Here is a 19,509-nt window from a genome sequence, read left to right as displayed (position 1 = left end):
TAAAATTACATTTCTATTTATTAAAAATAAATAGAAAATTGTAATTAGATTACATTTGTTAGACTCCATTCGGTTAATATAGATGTGTGTGTGTGTGTGTGTGTGTGTGTGTGTGTGTGTGTGTGTGTTTACATGTGTTTTTTAATATTTAGTTTACTAAAGATATGTTGTACTTATTTCAGCATACTTTGTTGAAAGACAGACATAGTTGCAAATAATGAAACTCGCTAGTAAAGCGCTATGACAACGGTAAGGATAGCGTTAATATCTGAAACTGCCGTAAATCAGTTCAGACAGAAAGTGACGTCATTTCGCACATGCGCGGAACGGATCGTGTTGCCTGTACGAATCGAATTTAAAGACTATAAAGACACTTTAAAGACATTTTGAGGGTGCACTAATCGGACTAATCGAAATAAAAAAAAAGTAAACAGAGAACTTTAGGTTACTTACGTAACCCCGGTTCTCCGATAACAGGAGTGAGGTATCTCACTATGGGAATCGCCTCGGGCGTGACCAATTCTGGAAGCATCAATCACACCACATCTGTCGGCTGACAGACCAATCACGACAGTGATGCGGGAGTCCCGCCTCCCTATATACACCGTTGCTAACGGTCCCTGCCTCATTCACATATCTCTTCTCTGTGCACTGCAAGTAGGGAAGTGCGGTGAAATACCTCACTCCTGTTATCAGAGAACCGGGTTACGTAAGTAACCTAAAGTTCTCTTTGAAACATTAGTTCGGTATCTCACTATGGGATATAGACAACTCTCGTATTGCAGATATGCTGTCCGAAGCAGGTGTCAACCAACTCAGTGATGTGAAAAATGAAATAATCCCTCTCACCAAAGAGAGCGGAAACGTGAAAGAAATGACAAACATCCGATCCACGATGTTTCCATGATCCGTCATGATGTCATTTCCTTTCATATACACGTATACATACACATATATATATAACACATATAACGCATGCTGCTGCACAAATGTCCTGAATCTAAATGCCCTTAAAAATGCCCACGAAGTGGCCAAGCCACGGGTACTATGAGCTCTCAGTCCTTCTGGAGGGCAAAGACCCACGCTATTATAACTCAATATAATAGCCTCCACGAGCCAATGGGACAGGCGCTGCCGGGAAACAGGTTTTCCTTTACGAGAATCAGCCCATGTAACAAACAGCTGATTACTCCGTCTCAATCCCTTCGTCCTGTCAACATAGTGACGTAACGCACGGACAGGACACAGACAGTGAAGCCGCTCCTCCTCCGCTGAGGAAAAAGGAGGCAGATAAAAAACCATTAAATCCACCTGTCTGCAGGCGAAAGCTCACTCGCTCACCTTAGGGATAAATGCCGATTAGTCTTGAAAGACTGATTTCTCAAAAGGAAATCAATAGCAAAACGCATACAGGAGTTATGAACCAACAAAGCATGAAGTTCACTAACCCGCTTCGCGGTAGAAAGAGCCAACAACAAAGCAACCTTCAGCGACAGGAGCTTTAAAACAATATTCTCTAATGGCTCAAAAGGAGGCTGAGAGCGCGCGCTCAGGACCACAGACAGATCCCACGGTGGAACCAGCGGCTTTGAGAACGTGCTCAGACGCCGCGCTCCCTTCATAAACCTGCACACGAGCGGGTGATGACCAATAGTATTACCGTCAATCCCTACGTGGCATGCAGAAACAGCAGCGAGATAAACCTTAACGTTTGAAAATGCCCTGCCCTTATCCAAAAGTTGTTGCAAAAAGCACAACACTTCTGCCACAGAACAGTGAAAAGGGATAATTTGTCTTTGAGCGCATCATATGCAGAGCGTGTCAAAGCTGCTCTCGCATTTTGAATCGTCTTAATCACCCTCGGAGGCGAACCAGTGACACTGAGATTCATCCTCTCACGGCCCAGGCCCAGAGAGCTACTCTGTCCGGTGCCGGGTGAAAAATCTCCGTCAGCCACAATTTCCCTCTTCCTCTTTTTAGAGTCAGCAAGATCAAACTCAGCGGAGGAAATGCGTAAAGCAGAGCTTTTGGCCACGGGTGGGCTAACGCATCCACACCCATAGGTGCACCGTTTCTCGACAGAGAAAAGAATAGAGGGCAATGAGTGTTTTCGTGCGAGGCGAAGAGATCTGCGGCAGCCCGGGCAAATCTCTCCCATAACAGGTTTACCACCTGAGGGTGAAGAGACCACTCCCTGTACAGGGGATTTCCCCTGGACAAGAGATCTGCCCCCGCATTCATCACTCCCGGCACGAGTCGCTTGCAGCGATAGGAAATGCTCCATGCCCCACACCATGAGATCTTGTGCTAGACTGTGAAGTCGAGGAGAGCGCGTTCCGCCCTGGCGATTGTATGCCACCGCCGTCGTGTTGTCCGATCTGACCAATACGTGGTGACTCAGGAGAAACTGCAAGAAATGTTTCAAAGCTAGAAACACCGTTAACAACTCCAGAAAGTTTGCGATTGAGTTGGCGCTTCGGACATAAGCGCTGCGCCGTAACCCATCACTAAAACTCTCTCATTCACAACAGTCCCAGCAGGCCTAAACAGAGTCTGAATGGAACCTTTTTTCCTCTCTGTAAAAGAGAAAGACAACCACAAATCGACCTGATGCACTCTTCTGATAGAAAAGCCTGATACAGGTCTGAGTTAAGCCTGAGACCCAGGTAGATTATTTCCTGTGTGAGCACCAAGCAGCTTTTTGTCTCGTTTATTCTGAAGCCTAAGCCAGTCAGGTGAGACAGAAGCACACTCATATCCAACCCCGCTTGCTGCCGTGACAGAGCGCAGAGGAGGAGATCGTCCAAATACGCTGACACTCTGAGACCTGCTGCTCTCAGCTGTAACAGTGCAGCTTCGACACATTTGGTAAAGATCCGTGGAGCTAGAGCCAGCCCGAATGGAACCGTCAAATATTCGTAGGCTGTGCCTACACATAGGCAAAGCGTAGAAATTTCCGGTGTGCCAGATAAATGCTTATGTGAAAATATGCGTCCTTCAGATTCACTGATGTAAACCAGTCTCTGGGACGAATACCCCGGTGTACAAAGCTTTCAATGTGAGCATTTTGAACTTGTACTTTCTGAGATGTTTGTTGAGGTTCCGTAAATCCAGAATGGGACGGAGACCCCCCCTTTCTTGGGAACGACAAAGTACCGGGAGTAAAAACCGAGCTGGCTGTTCTCTCGCGGCTCCGATGGAATTACCCCTTTGCTCAATAAGGCGGTTATTTCGTCCTCCAAAACCTGAGCAGATTTGCCCTCCACCGTTGACTAAACCACGCTGCTGAAGAGCGGTGGTCTCACGGCAAAGTGCAGGCAATATCCCCACTGTATTGTGGATAAAACCCAAGGATGAAATGTGCATGCGCGCCATTTCTCCATGCAAGCAGAGAGCGGGCCACATTGTGTGTGTGTTTTTTTTTTACTTTTTTTACACACATCTGTGACCTCGAACTTTCCGGGCACTGGGGGAACTGGTGCCAACACTCCAACCGGAGAACTTTCGTCCGCTGAACATAGTCTTTGAAACACTCCCCAATGCCTTTTTGCTAGAGGGGGAGGACAAGACTCCTGAGATGTGTCAAGGGGTGCTACAGAAACTCAGAAACCCTCTTTTGACCCAAAATCAGACCACAGGTTAGGTCGCCCACCTTTTCTTTCCTCCCTGAGGGTCCGCTGGGCGATGCCTAGCCGCTGCCGTTGCAGGGACCGTTAGCAACGGTGTATATAGGGAGACGGGACTCCCGCATCACTGTCGTGATTGGTCTGTCAGCTGACAGACGTGGTGTGATTGATGCTTCCAGGATTGGTCACGCCCGAGGCGATTCCCATAGTGAGATACCGAACGAATGTTTGAAAGAGAACTATACACATGTACAAGAAACAAAGTTATAACATTTCATACTTCCTTTATATCTTGAATGACAGGTGTCTCGTCCAATGATCCGTTAGTGTTCCATTCACAAACTATAAATACCTTTTCCAGTTTGTCAGAATTGTCATGTTTTCAGATATATTATTTTGTTTTTGGATTTGTTCATTTGTTTTTGCATTTGATCATTTGTTTTTGCATTTGTTATTTTGCTTTCGGATTTGTTATTTTGTTTTTGCATTAGTTATTTTGTTTTCTGATTTGTTAGTGTTTTCTAATTTGTTAATGTGTTTTCTAATTCTTGGCCACCATAAACACCCACTCCAGTCCATGTCCTACTCACTGACACTGTTCCATCCAACATCTGGTTGATTTCTGTTTATCCTATGGTGATTATATAATGGGAATTAAATAAATCATTAGGGAAGCTGCACCTAATTGGCCGGTGACAATTTTAGCTGTTACAGCATTACAGCATGTTGTGTTCTTTTTATATTTATGCTGCATGGTTATCATTTTACCAAAATCTAAATTATTTATTTAACTTAATAGATTTTATTCATTAACATGTGCAGCCCTTCGAAGATGTGAACATTAAGCCCTAGACTTTTGCCCCAGGTGAGTGTTTCAGGAGGGCACAAAAATAATAACATGAGGACTTTTTAATGTTTATGTTTTATGATTAGATAAATATAAGTAATATTTAATTGTTTTATCAAGTTAGATTTTATTAATTAATGAGTGGGATATGGCAGGTGTAAATACAATTTGAACATATTTAGCTCTCTTTGTGTTTTAGGAATGTGATCAAAAGAAGGAGTCCACAACATTCTCCTGGCAGAGTACAGCAGCATAAAGAAGTAAATAAATGCGTAAAGAGTTATTGAGATTAGTGCGATTTCATGTAAGATATGATTGCTTTAGCATTTTTTTTTCCATTTGCAGATATAAACAGTAAGTATTCAAATGTGATGCTCTTCTGCTCCATGTGTGTCTTAGCAGCATGAGTGACAGTGGGAAGCTCACAATTATCTAAAGATCAAGCAAAAAGAAATGAAGGAGACAATAGATTTATGGGTATTCTCATGAATGAAGTCATTTTATACAAGTGTCTGTAATTGTGTGTAGAAGTACATAAAAGATGATAAGCCTATAATAAACGTAATTTCAGGTCTTTTTTAAAATAAGCAAAACAAAAACATCAGAAGGCTGTGGAGACCATTACACCTGGAGGAGGAGAAGACTGATCTAAAAGAGCAGGTGAAGACCATTTGAGAAACAGTATAGGAGACAGGGAACCTGCTTTATGAAAGTAACATGGAGTGAGATGAGCTAACGAATAAACAAACTCCTGCATCACAAAGCTTTAGTAATTTAGTCTTTTCATATGTATGCTGTATGATTAGTTTTATGTTACCAGAAAGAAAAATGATTTGTTCCAAATTACTAATTAATAGAAATTACCCATTGCAAACGGGAATATTAACACTCAAGTTTAAAACTCTTTTTTACCATGTGTGTGCTTTAGGAGCAGAGGTGGGAAGTAACGAAGTACAAATACTTTGTTACTGTACTTAAGTAGATTTTTTTGGTATCAGTACTTTACTTCACTATTTATTTTTACTTTTACTCATTAAATTTTTACACAAATATCTGTACTTTCTACTTCTTACATTTTTAAAACCGGCTCGTTAATTTAGTTTTAATCCATTAATTTGGTAAAATGTCAATATTTTTTTTTTTCACTGCACGCCGATTTCAGTCCACCAACCGATTTCCTGTTGCGTGTCTTTTTCAGTCCACTGGTGTATAATGTCCTGTCTCTCACTCACCACAGATTTAGACTAGTTTACGAAGCTAAAAATGTGCAGGTCAGAAAGCAACAAGAAGTTGCTGACGTGGATGAGACAGAGGGAGTCAGTGATGTAAACATGACTGAGAACAGAGTCATTCCTGATCACTTGATAATCATGGTGTGTAGGTGTCATTAGGTAAATTTAAAATTATTTTTATTTTAAATATATATTAGGCTGTCAAAATTCAAATTCTTTTAAACGGCACAAAATTTTATCAATTTAGTGCAAATCTTTTTTTTCATTTTTATAAAAAATATAAATACATAAATAAATAACTAAATATAAAAGAGGCGAAATTAAAACCTTCGTCAAAACATACATTTATCCATGACGTCCTTTCTTTACGCATATATAAAATAAATAAATAAACTCCCCCGAAAAATAGTTTTAATCAGTAAACGTTTGTTTTATTTATGCGCCAAGTCTCAAATCAAACACCAGATTCGGCATGATTCACACCATTAACCCTCTGGGTGGCATTTTGTGGGTTTTTCCCTCATAATGGCGAAACGAACTTAAATTGCTGTATTTTTTAATCGTACAGATAAGAAAAATACATCATTTGAATCTGTAAAATGTCTTTTTATTTGTATACTCTTATAATAACAACAAAATGGTATGATTATGATAAAAGCTTCTTGTGTTGACTTGAAGAGGTGCAGTTTCTCCGGTATCAACTCATTAACTGTCCGTGTGGAAACATAGCAAAGGTTCCGTTTGGTGTCCTGATGATTTACGTAATATAAACCACCATTATAACTTTAAAACATTTACAATAATTTTTTGTCTTCATGCTCTATGTTGCATCCATATTTCTCCATGTCCATGTTGCTTAAAGTATTAAAACAGAAATTATTAATATATGGTACATTTAGAACAGATAGAAATGTGCAATTAAGTTGCGATTAAATATTTAATTTGATTGACAGCCCTAATATTAATATGATGTGAGGTCCAGTTACATTTACATTTGCGGCATTTGGCAGACGCCCTTATCCAGAGCGACTTACAACTGAGCAGGGGAGGGTTTTAGGGCCCAGCAGTGGCAGCTTGGTGGTGGTGGGATTTGAACCTGTGATCTTCTGATCCAAAGCCCAATGCCTTAACCACTGCGCTTTCACTTTCACTTGAGTAAAAAAGTAAAATCAGTACTTCAACTTTTACCAGAGTATTTTAAAACATGAGTATCTATACTTCTACTTAAGTAAAGGATGTGTGTACTTTTGCCACCTCTGTTTAGGAGTGTAAAGAACAGCAGAATGCTTACACCATCCTCTAGTACAGGAACAGTGAAATAAGAATAAAGTCACAGCATTGTGAAAAGATACTTATGTTCATTTTCTTTGTCTGAGTTATGACTGCAGTATATTTTTTTTAAATTTGCAAATTGATGCTCTTCTTCTCTATGTGTGTGTTTTAGGAGCGTGAGAGACAACAGGAGTCTTACCTTCTCCTGCAGTTTGAATACATGTGGAGAAAATTGCTATTCTGGAGGGCGAGAAGACTGATCTGAGAGACTTTGCGAGAAACAAGACATTTGAAACCCGTGTTATGAAAGTACAGTGAGTCCGATGAGCTAACAAATGCAAACAGAAACAACTCTGTCATTAAGCAGCTCCTTTTATTATAAGTGGACTGAAGACACTGTCTTGCTGAAATATGCAGGGTCTTCCCTAATAAAAGAATCTTTTGAATGAAAAAATATGTTGTTATACAACCTGTATATAATTTCCAGCATTTATAGTGACCTTACAGATGTTGAAACTGTCCATTTCATAGGCACTTTTGTACATACTATTAGAGATGCAGGCCTTTGAACTGACTGCTGATAACATGCTGGATAGTCCCCCTCTTCTTTAGTCTGAAAGAGATTTCTTCAGATTCTTATGATGGTATTATATACTGTATTTGATGAGATATTCAATTTTTTTTGCAATTAATGTTGAGGAACTAAAATTTTTCACAATTTGCAGACAGTTTGTTTTGCAGATTGGAGAATCTCTGCCCAACTTTTCTTCTAAGATTTTTAATACCCAGTCATGTTACTGACCTGTTGCCAATTAATGTAATAGTTGCAATCTAATTTAAAATTACCTTATTTTTTCCTTGAAATGGTACATGATTGATGTCATTACATTGATGATGCTTCCTTTTCCTATGGAAGGCTGTTTCTGCCACTGAATTATATATATATATATATATATATATATATATATATATATATATATATATATATATATATATATATACACACACACAGTGAGGAAGATAAGTATTTGAACACCCTGCTGTTTTGCAAGTTCCCCCACTTAGAAATCATGGAGGGGTCTGAAATTGTCATCGTCGGTGCATGTCCACTGTGAGAGACATAATCTAAAAAATAAAATCCAGAAATCACAATGTATGATTTTTTAAGTATTTATTTGTATGATACAGCTACTAACATGGTCAAGACCAAAGAGCTGTCCAAAGACACTAGAGACAAAATTGTACACCTCCACAAGGCTGGAAAGGGCTACGGGGAAATTGCCAAGCAGCTTGGTGAAAAAAGGTCCACTGTTGGAGCAATCATTATTATGCATGGCACGGAAGGTACCCCTGCTTAAACCAGCACATGTCCAGGCACGTCTTAAGTTTGCCAATGACCATTTGGATGATCCAGAGGAGTCATGGGAGAAAGTCATGTGGTCAGATGAGACCAAAATAGAACCTTTGGGTCATAATTCCACTAAACGTGTTTGGAGGAAGAAGAATGATGAATACCATCCCAAGAACACCATCCCTACTGTGAAGCATGGGGGTGGTAGCATCATGCTTTGGGGTGTTTTTCTGCACATGGGACAGGGCGACTGCACTGTATTAAGGAGAGGATGAACGGGGCTATGTATTGCGAGATTTTGGGGAACAACCTCCTTCCCTCAGTTAGAGCATTGAAGATGGATCGATGCTGGGTCTTCCAACATAACAATGACCCGAAGCACACAGCCAGGATAACCAAGGAGTGGCTCTGTAAGAAGCATATCAAGGTTCTGGCATGGCCTAGCCAGTCTCCAGACCTAAACCCAATAGAGAATCTTTGGAGGGAGCTCCAACTCCGTGTTTCTCAGCGACAGGCCAGAAACCTGACTGATCTAGAGAAGATCTGTGTGGAGGAGTGGGCCAAAATCCCTCCTGCAGTGTGTGCAAACCTGGTGAAAAACTACAGGAAACGTTTGACCTCTGTAATTGCAAACAAAGGCTACTGTACCAAATATTAACATTGACTTTCTCAGGTGTTCAAATACTTATTTGCAGCTGTATCATACAAATAAATAGTTAAAAAATCATACATTGTGATTTCTGGATTTTTTTTTTTTTTTAGATTATGTCTCTCACAGTGGACATGCACCTACGATGACAATTTCAGACCCCTCCATGATTTCGAAGTGGGAGAACTTGCAAAATAGCAGGGTGTTTAAATACTTATTTTCCTCACTATATATATAATGTATTTTTTTGTGAAGAATCAACAACAAGTGGAACACAATCATGAAGTGGAACAAAATTTATTGGATATTTCAAGCTTTTTTAACAAATAAAAAACTGAAAAATTGGGCGTGCAAAATTATTCAGCCCCCTTAAGTTAATACTTTGTAGCGCCACCTTTTGCTGCGATTACAGCTGTAAGTTGCTTGGGGTATGTCTCTATCAGTTTTGCACATCGAGAGACTGAAATTTTTGCCCATTCCTCCTTGCAAAACAGCTCGAGCTCAGTGAGGTTGGATGGAGAGCATTTGTGAATAGCAGTTTTCAGTTCTTTCCACAGATTCTCGATTGGATTCAGGTCTGGACTTTGACTTGGCATTCTAACACCTGGATATGTTTATTTGTGAACCATTCCATTGTAGATTTTGCTTTATGTTTTGGATCATTGTCTTGTTGGAAGACAAATCTCCGTCCCAGTCTCAGGTCTTTTGCAGACTCCATCAGGTTTTCTTCCAGAATGGTCCTGTATTTGGCTCCATCCATCTTCCCATCAATTTTCTGCTGAAGAAAAGTTTGAAATATACAATAAATTTTGTTCCACTTCATGATTGTGTCCCACTTGTTGTTGATTCTTCTCAAAAAATTACAGTTTCATATCTTTATGTTTGAAGCCTGAAACGTGGCAAAAAAAAAAAAAAAAATATATATATATATATATATATATATATATATATATATATATATATAAATAAAAGGTTATTGCAACTTTTGAGCTTTTTACGTTTTTTTCTCTGAATTATTCAGTAGCAGAAACGGGCTTCCATATTTAGCCCAACCTTTTTTTTTTTTACTCGTTAGCCACATTATTTAAGCTCCATGTTTTCCTCCAAGTTTTTTGTGTTTTAAGTGTGTTAACCATAGTTTAAAGTTCAAAAAGAGATTGTATTACATACAAGATTCCTTACAAAATTTAGAACAATTATCGAAAGATACATGCACAGAGTATAATGTTCTGCATGGTACTTCAATCCTAATCAAATCAGACACCAATATCAGCGCAATTTACACTCAACTGTAACATTAATAATACAATTCATTCTTAACAAAAGCTATTTATTAATTTTATAGATACTGTTGATATTTCTATTTTATGCATAAAGGAAAAAAAAGCATCCTTTGGTATTGCTTTGATCCTGTCTCAGTAATATAAGGAGTATTCAAATTAACTAGACATTTTCCAACCAAATGTTTAGTCTTCAGTTCACCCACATTTCAGCCTCGTCAATATTTTTACAAAAAAAAAAAACTCTCAAAGTAAAGCATAAGTTTGACTTAAATAAGCTTGCTTTATTTATGATATTTTATTTAAAGACAGAACTCTGTATTGGCATAATTTTTTTGTTTTATTGCCAGGGTAAATATTTTTCATCATTAACCCTCTACTGCACACAATTTGCTGGTTCATGATACAGATAATTACACATAATTTCTTGGTTTATTTTGGGATATTTTATTACTTAAAATTTTTTTGTTTGTTTGTTTTTTTTTGACCACCCCACCAAAAAAATATTTTTTTCTTGTCTAGGGGCAACGGTAATGGTACAGGATCAGAGAGAAAACTATGAATTCACAGATAATAAAACTGACTCCCAGACGTTATTGGATTGTTGTTTGATACTTTTTGACAATTCTAGTTGATTGATATTTAGATATTTAGTTTTTAACCCTAAAGATGCCACCATATTTTTTATGTTTCATGTTATTAAATAAGGAAACTACATTTCTAAATAATAAATATTGTGCAACCCCGATTTCAAAAAAGTTGGGACACTGTACAACTTGTGAATAAAATAATTTACAAATTTCATAAACTTATATTTCATTCACAATAGAATATAGATAACATATCAAATGTTGAATGTGAGACATTTTGAAATGTCATGCCAAATATTGGCTCATTTTGGATTTCATTTCATTCCAAAAAAGCTGGGACAGGCAGCAATAAGAGGCTGGAAAAGTTAAATGTACATATAAGGAACAGCTGGAGGACCAATTTGCAATTTATTAGGTCAATTGGCAACATGATTGGGTATAAAAAGAGCCTCTCAGTGTGGCAGTGTTTCTCAGAAGTCAAGATGCGCAGAGGATCACCAATTCCCCCAATGCTGCAGCAAAAAATAGTGGAGCAATAGAAAATATTGTCGGTGGACACAATCCATCGTGCCATTTGCCGTTTCCAGCTTAAACTCTATAGGTCACGAAAAGAAGCCATATCTAAACATGATCCAGAAGCACAGGCGTTTTCTCTGTGCCAAGACTGTGGAAAAGTGGAAAACTGTTCTGTGGTCAGACAATTCAAAATTTGAAGTTCTTTTGGGAAAACTGGGACACCATGTCATCCGTACTAAAGAGGACAAGGACAACAAGTTGTTATCAGCACTCAATTCAGAAGCCTGCATCTCTGATGGTATGGGGTTGCATGAGTGCGTGTGGCATGGTACACATCTGGAAAGGCACCATTAATGCTGAAAGGTATGTCCAAGTTCTAGAACAACATATGCTCCCATCCAGACGTCGTCTCTTTCAGGGAAGACCTTGCATTTTCCAACATGACAATGCCAGACCACATACTGCATCAATAACAACATCATGGCTGCGTAGAAGAAGGATCAGGGTAATGAAATGGCCAGCCTGCAGTCTAGATCTTTCACCCATAGAATACATTTGGCGCATCATAAAGAGGAAGATGCGATCAAGAAGACCTAGGACAGTTGAGCAACTAGAAGCTTGTATTAGACAAGAATGGGACAACATTCCTATTCCTAAATTTGAGCAACTTGTCTCCTCAGTCCCCAGACGTTTGCAGACTGTTATAAAAACAAGAGGGGATGCCACAAAGTGTTAAACATGGCCTTGTCCCAACTTTTTTGAGATGATGATGCCATGCAACTTATTTGTCCCTCAAAATGATACTTTTTCTCAGTTTAAACATCTGATATGTCATCTATGTTGTGTTCTGAATAAAATGTCGAAATTTGAAACTTCCACATGATTGCATTCTGTTTTTATTCACAATTTGTACAGTGTCCTAACCTTTTTGGAATCGGGGTTGTATAAAAACATAATAGAAAGAGTATGTAAAGATATAATAAGGTTTTATACAGTGCACTTACCTTGGAGATGAGACGACTTGAGCTAATGAAGCTGCTGGCTGAGGTGGAGGGCAGAGGAGATGGAAGAATAGTTTTTTTGCTATAACTACTGTACACTACGTATACCTCAACTTTATTGCTACTTCACAATTGTGCTATCTCCTGCAAGATGCTTCTCCGTCAGCCACACCAAAATCAGACTATCCATCTTTTCATGGACAGACGTCCGGAGCTTAGAAATTATTTTAACACCTTTGGCTGGCGTTATAACCTTAAGCGACTCATTCTGCTTCAAAATCGTTCAAATCGGCGTCTTGAGCTCGTACCTCAATTTCTTGCTCACCTAACAAAGCAAAAAAATTGACCGAGTGACGACTTGTACCTCGGAAAAACTCGTACATTAATTCACTCGTAGGTCAATTAAATATATATATACATATACATATACATATATATATATATATATATATATATATATATATATATATATATATATATATACAGGAGTGCAGAATTATTAGGCAAATGAGTATTTTGACCACATCATCCTCGTTATGCATGTTGTCTTACTCCAAGCTGTATAGGCTGGAAAGCCTACTACCAATTAAGCATATTAGGTGATGTGCATCTCTGTAATGAGAAGGTGTGGTCTAATGACATCAACACCCTATATCAGGTGTGCATAATTATTAGGCAACTTCCTTTCCTTTGGCAAATGGGTCAAAAGAAGGACTTGACAGGCTCAGAAAAGTCAAAAATAGTGAGATATATTGCAGAGGGATGCAGCAGTCTTAAAATAGCCAAGCTTCTGAAGCGTGATCATCGAACAATCAAGCGTTTCATTCAAAATAGTCGACAGGGTCGCAAGAAGCGTGTGGAAAACCAAGGCGCAAAATAACTGCCCGTGAACTGAGAAAAGTCAAGCGTGCAGCTGCCAAGATGCCACTTGCCACCAGTTTGGCCATATTTCAGAGCTGCAACATCACTGAGTGCCCAAAAGCACAAGGTGTGCAATACTCAGAGACATGGCCAAGGTAAGAAAGGCAGAAAGTCGACCACCACTGAACAAGACACACAAGCTGAAACGTCAAGACTGGGCCAAGAAATATCTCAAGACTGATTTTTCTAAGGTTTTATGGACTGATGAAATGAGAGTGAGTCTTGATGGGCCAGATGGATGGGCCCGTGGCTGGATTGGTAAAGGGCAGAGAGCTCCAGTCCGACTCAGACGCCAGCAAGGTGGAGGTGGAGTACTGGTTTGGGCTGGTATCATCAAAGATGAGCTTGTGGGGCCTTTTCGGGTTGAGGATGGAGTCAAGCTGAACTCCCAGTCCTACTGCCAGTTTCTGGAAGACACCTTCTTCAAGCAGTGGTACAGGAAGAAGTCTGCATCCTTCAAGAAAAACATGATTTTCATGCAGGACAATGCTCCATCACACACGTCTAAGTACTCCACAGCGTGGCTGGCAAGAAAGGGTATAAAAGAAGAAAATCTAATGATTTGGCCTCCTTGTTCACCTGATCTGAACCCCATTGAGAACCTGTGGTCCATCATCAAATGTGCGATTTATATATATATATATATATACTTGCAATCAGAAATATTGAACCCCTAAAGAGTTTGAAGGATTTATAAAGAAAAATCTTTTCAAAGTGCAGGATTCTGCTTTGGATGGCTTCTTAATGAGTTTAGTGATGCATAAAATCAACACAGAAAATGTATGATGTAGTATTTGTGTGTAACAGTATATTTTGTTAAGATCGCCATGTCACAATTATTCAACCCATTTATAATATCGTTGTTTTTAAAGCCTCCTGACAGTTTTTATGGCCTGAAGTGGAGCTGAAACATCATTAAGCCTTTGGGAACTCTATAACGATCCTTCATTTGCTTCAGCTGTGATGCATATATAAACCCTCCCTTTTTGGACATATGGACCAGCGGTATGTCTGGCATGCAAAAGGTCAGGCTTATGACCAGAAGAATACCATCCCTACGGTCAAACACGGAGGTGGGTCAATAATGATGTGGGGCTGTTTTTCTGCGGCAGGAACTGGCAATCTTGATTGTGTACCTGGCATCATGGATTCCCAGAAACACCAGGTCATTTTGAAGAAGAACGTGACACCTTCTGTTGACAAATTAAACCTTGGTGATCATTGGATCTTCCAGCAAGACAATGATCCCAAGCACACCTCCAAATCAACCAAAGCTTGGTTGGGGAAAAGATGCTGGAGTGTCCTAAAGTGGCCTTCCAGGAGACACAATCCAGACACAATCCAGGAGAAACAATTAGGCATGCTTGTCAGTTTGATTATAGGGATTGAGTTCCAGCCAGATGTTAACCTTTAACAGTCCGTCAGGCCTAAGTCATCGCAGTTGGCAGTACAACTAAAGAGTGTGGCTCACTGGCAACAGTCGGGCAACTGTCCCAAAGCCTATGAACATCAGCCCTTAGCTCATCCACAAGCCCCAGATAACGCCCCTAGTAAACTTCCAACCACCATGCATATGTCTGCAGTTAGCCCGCACCAGCCTAATGTGTCGAATTCCAAGCTAACATGAATGACGGTGTCCCTAACAGTCATGCTTCACCAAATATGGCTAGCAGAATGACAACTGACCGGACCCCTTTCCCAAATGACCCACACCCAACCAAAGCATCATCTATGCCACCTAAAGCCAACATTCCTTATTATCCCAGTATGTACTTCTCTCCAGATGGTCTGAATTTTTCTCAATCCAAGGTTGTTACACCCCAAGCTGACTGGCCATCCAATAGGGATTCCGGCTCTTCAGTCCTCATGCCATGGTGTACTAAATGCCATGTACTCAACACCACCTGACCCATTTATATATATATATATATATATATATATATATATATATATATATATATATATATATATATATATATATATATATATATATATATATATATATATATATATATATATATATATATATATATATATATATATATATATATATATATATATATATATATATATATATATATATATATATATATATATATATATATATATATATATATATATATATATATATATATATATATATATATATATATATATATATATATATATATATATATATATATATATATATATATATATATATATATATATATATATATATATATATATATATATATATATATATATATATATATATATATATATATATATATATATATATATATATATATATATATATATATATATATATATATATATATATATATATATATATATATATATATATATATATATATATATATATATATATATATATATATATATATATATATATATATATATATATATATATATATATATATATATATATATATATATATATATATATATATATATATATATATATATATATATATATATATATATATATATATATATATATATATATATATATATATATATATATATATATATATATATATATATATATATATATATATATATATATATATATATATATATATATATATATATATATATATATATATATATATATATATATATATATATATATATATATATATATATATATATATATATATATATATATATATATATATATATATATATATATATATATATATATATATATATATATATATATATATATATATATATATATATATATATATATATATATATATATATATATATATATATATATATATATATATATATATATATATATATATATATACTTGCAATCAGAAATATTGAACCCTAAAGAGTTTGAAGGATTTATAAAGAAAAATCTTTTCAAAGTGCAGGATTCTGCTTTGGATGGCTTCTTAATGAGTTTAGTGATGCATAAAATCAACACAGAAAATGTATGATGTAGTATTTGTGTGTAACAGTATATTTTGTTAAGATCGCCATGTCACAATTATTCAACCCATTTATAATATCGTTGTTTTTAAAGCCTCCTGACAGTTTTTATGGCCTGAAGTGGAGCTGAAACATCATTAAGCCTTTGGGAACTCTATAACGATCCTTCATTTGCTTCAGCTGTGATGCATATATAAACCCTCCTTTTGGACATATGGACCAGCGGTATGTCTGGCATGCAAAAGGTCAGGCTTATGACCAGAAGAATACCATCCCTACGGTCAAACACGGAGGTGGGTCAATAATGATGTGGGGCTGTTTTTCTGCGGCAGGAACTGGCAATCTTGATTGTGTACCTGGCATCATGGATTCCCAGAAACACCAGGTCATTTTGAAGAAGAACGTGACACCTTCTGTTGACAAATTAAACCTTGGTGATCATTGGATCTTCCAGCAAGACAATGATCCCAAGCACACCTCCAAATCAACCAAAGCTTGGTTGGGGAAAAGATGCTGGAGTGTCCTAAAGTGGCCTTCCAGGAGACACAATCCAGACACAATCCAGGAGAAACAATTAGGCATGCTTGTCAGTTTGATTATAGGGATTGAGTTCCAGCCAGATGTTAACATTGAACAGTCCGTCAGGCCTAAGTCATCGCAGTTGGCAGTACAACTAAAGAGTGTGGCTCACTGGCAACAGTCTGGCAACTGTCCCAAAGCCTATGAACATCAGGCCTCAGCTCACCCACAAGCCCCAGATAATGCCCCTAGTAAACTTCCAACCACCATGCATATGTCTGCAGTTAGCCCGCACCAGCCTAATGTGTCGAATTCCAAGCTAACATGAATGACGGTGTCCCTAACAGTCATGCTTCACCAAATATGGCTAGCAGAATGACAACTGACCGGACCCCTTTCCCAAATGACCCACACCCAACCAAAGCATCATCTATGCCACCTAAAGCCAACATTCCTTATTATCCCAATATGTACATTTCCCAGATTGTCTGAATTTTTCTCAATCCAAGGTTGTTACACCCCAAGCTGACTGGCCATCCAATAGGGATTCCGGCTCTTCAGTCCTCATGCCATGGTGTACTAAATGCCATGTTCTCAACACCACCAGACTCATTTCTCCCAGCAGTAACTCCTGTCTTGACAGAAACCAGCTTTCTTCAGAAAACAGACAGAATTAATGTGAACAAAACTTACAATGATCAACAGTACACTTTACATTCAAACTGTGGCATTGTCTCAACTTGTTCAACTCCTGCGTATGTTCCCTATGACTGTGCCAGTGTATCTTGGTTCACAAATGTATGCCAAACAACCCATTCCCTTGACACAACCCGGTTTTACTCAGACACACCAGGTACATGATGTGCAAATATTTAGTGGTGGTCCAGATTGCAGGATTCTTATTGAAGACTGGATACGGGACATGCAGTATCTTATTGATGCTGGAGGGATGCCTGAAAAACTGGGTTTTGCTACAGTGGTGTGACATTTGAGTGGTGAAGCCAGTAGGCTAGTTCTGAATCTCTCTCCCAATGAGCAGAATACCAGCAGAGCTTTTGAAGAACTACGAGCTGAGTATAGTGATATGCAGACATCTCTTGACCCATTAGCTGATTTCCACTAGAGATACCAGTGCACTGGTGAATCAGCATGTTCGGGGGTGGTTGAGGTAGATGGAGAGACGTGTAAGGCTTTCATTGATTCTGGCTCTCAAGTCACCACAATCACTGATGCGTTTTGGCGACGACATCCTGTTCTATGTACTCAGGAATTAAAGCCATCAGACATCCCCATTAAAGGTGCCGCTGGCCAGTCCGTATCTTCTGTTGGTGTGCTTCGTATCAACCTAAAGTTTTTGGGAAGGGTGTATTTAAATGTTCCTGTAATGGAGTACCGGTCCAGTGTTTAATTGCTTATTGGGATTAATGTGATAAGGGTTTCCAGAAATGATCTCAAAGCATTATATGGCAGAAAATATCTGACTGAAGTGATACTTTTCTTATCCTGAGTGAGCCTGGTGGAGCTATGGGCAAAGTGGGTCAAATTCAGTATGCTGGCCACAGAATAAAAATACCGGCTGGTATGGAGAAGGATGTTATTGGTTGGTGTAACATCTGGTGGGTGTCATGTCTCAGGCATTCCTTTTAACCCTTTGACATCTACATTTTAATCAAAGGATGAGTACCACAGCTTATACTTTTATTGGGGGGTTTGTATACCACAGTGTCATACCCCCACCCCTGAAGACACGAAGCAGGACAAACCCTGAACTCTCCAGCTGACTTCAAAACAGCATTCAACTGATAACACAAGCCAGTTTTTATACCTTACACAATACACACACACAACCCTGAAAGCCAGATAACCCCCTGGCCTCTCTGGTTGACTTCACAGGGACCCTCAAACCATAAAACAATTCATTCTCGAAACTCTGCCCCAGTACGTCTGTTTGTGACACACACACCACAAGGGAGCATTCTTTAATTAATTAAACAATAAATAAAATGTTCCACAGCCCATGGCATAAACCTATATCTTTTATGTATTTTCTCCTCAACAATAGTTATACTCTAAAAGGTTTAGTAATGTACCTCTGTTTTAATGTTGTCTCTTCTTTTTGATGTCAAAGTTGATATACAATTATCTGCTCTTTAGGAAAGTAAGTGATATTAGACATGGTTTTCCATGTCTAATCTTAAAATGATCACAAAATGATCTGCTCCTTATTTTCCGAACAACAGTGCATTTTATTTGATCATGAAATGTACCATACTGTCTTAATACAATTTGGATAAAACTTTAAGTTCTCCAAAGCAAGTATCACCCGGAAACCATGCCCACAAACGTTTTTGAGGGTTTCTCCCTCCACATAGCATTGGCCATTCCCCCAAAGATGGGTGGGGTTCAGGACCTTTAAAATATCTTGAACCCAACTAATCAATAGTCAAGTCAAGCTCTTTTGCTCACTCGGCTCGATCAAAAAGGCTCGGATGCCCAGGGTCTAAAGGCCCGGGGGCCCGAAGGCCCAGAGAGTTGAACGCTTAGAACAGCCCAGCAGCGACTCTTCGAGACAAGATCTCAAATCCTTTTTTCTTCTTTTCCCTTCTCTTCCTCCTTTTTCCTAATTTTAACTTTTTATTTTTTTTTCTTGATTTCTTTTGTATGTTTGTGTAGTTAGTTTTATGCTGTGTTTGTCTCATTCATTAAACGCTGTATTTTTCATAAGTAATTGACTCTAGGTACCGCTCACATTTCAAGGT

The sequence above is a fragment of the Silurus meridionalis genome, chromosome 3, assembly GCF_014805685.1.
Source record: "Silurus meridionalis isolate SWU-2019-XX chromosome 3, ASM1480568v1, whole genome shotgun sequence".
NCBI classification, from domain to species: Eukaryota; Metazoa; Chordata; class Actinopteri; order Siluriformes; family Siluridae; genus Silurus; species Silurus meridionalis.
This window is presented reverse-complemented; position numbering follows the sequence as displayed.